Source organism: Hippoglossus hippoglossus, chromosome 4 (assembly GCF_009819705.1).
Source record: "Hippoglossus hippoglossus isolate fHipHip1 chromosome 4, fHipHip1.pri, whole genome shotgun sequence".
NCBI lineage: Eukaryota > Metazoa > Chordata > Actinopteri > Pleuronectiformes > Pleuronectidae > Hippoglossus > Hippoglossus hippoglossus.
Window position 1 is genome coordinate 27,990,141 of NC_047154.1, and position 1,507 is coordinate 27,991,647.

Genomic DNA, 1,507 nt, shown 5'->3' on the forward strand with positions numbered 1-1,507 from the left:
CACACACACACACACACACACACACACACACACACACACACACACACACACACACACACACAGGGCTCAGGGCCTCATGTAGCGTCTCCTGATCGTGATGATCTCTGCTCGTTGTCACATCTCAACATTTACTGAACACGTTGCCATGACACCTGAGGTTTGCTTCGGCTCAACTAAATTTAACAGTTGTTGATATTTATTAACGAGGATTCACATCATCTTCAAAATAAATACTGAGATTTCAGTTCCAGAGACGAGTCAGAAGATGTCGAGAGTAAACATCCAGATTCAGTCTAGGGTGGTGTCATGATGAAAAACTAAAGGGAAGTGAAGAGAACGCTGCTGCACACGTTAGCTTAGCATCTCCTCTGTGTAAAGACTGGTTAGCTGTTAGCATGGAGTTATTATTGTAAATGTGGAAACTGTTGAAACCGAGCTCATCTGGAACATCTGGAGCAACACATGACCATATATGGACAGAGGAACCCTCAGTGTAACGTGTCGTTCACGTCTCCTGTCGAGTTTCCTCCAGATGTTGTCGTCGGACGTGTTTCCTGTTTGTTAACAAACCATCGGAACAAACAGCCCGTCCACGGACCTTCGGCCACTTTGTGCAGTTTGCCTGTTTATTGCTGAAGCTCGAATCAAAACTGTGACAGAATTATGTTTGTTTAATAAAATCCTTTATTGATAAGTTATAGATCGGTTATTGTTACTGAGAAGCAGCTCTGTGTTTCCAGGTGGAGACAGTTTGACCTCTGACCTTCTGCTGCAGGACGTCTGCTCCAAACTTTACTTACAAACTGATCGATTATAGAACCTGTTATTGATGATTTATAAATAACAGCAGGTAACTTTATTAACATCTTACTAACGTGTATAACGTCTTGTGATTTATTAGAAAGTGATTTTATTCATGTTTCATCGTCACTAAACAGTTTAAATCAATCAGATTAAAATATTTAAATAGTCTTTAATCCAAACTGTCATAAAAACTGTTTTTAAATCAACTTGTTCTCGACAGTTTCTCAATTTCACATTTATTTATTTTCATCCATTTAAAAACTAAGTGTTTTATGATCACGACTATGAAAAGAAAAAGTGAAGTGACAACAGAATCAGAATCAATCACAGATTTAATAGAAACTGATCAGATTTAAATGAAGTAAAAGACATGAAATAAAAATTAGATGAATAAAGTAATAAAGTAAGATAATCACGAGACAAAGTCAGACTGAAGTAAAAGCAACATAACAAGGTTTCTGATCCACAGACTCTGGAAATGAGTTCATAAATGTTCGTATCAATACACGTCTGCAGCTGTTAATGGAAGTTATCAGTTTTTAAATAAAGTTCGGTGCAGACGTCCTGCAGGTCAGAAGTCAAACTGTCAATCAGAGACGTCTCCTGAGACGACGCGTCCACAGGAGGATTTTCCGGAGAGCTTCTTCTAATGACTAATAACTGATCAATAAATGATAAGTCTTCAATGATCCATCATTTACAG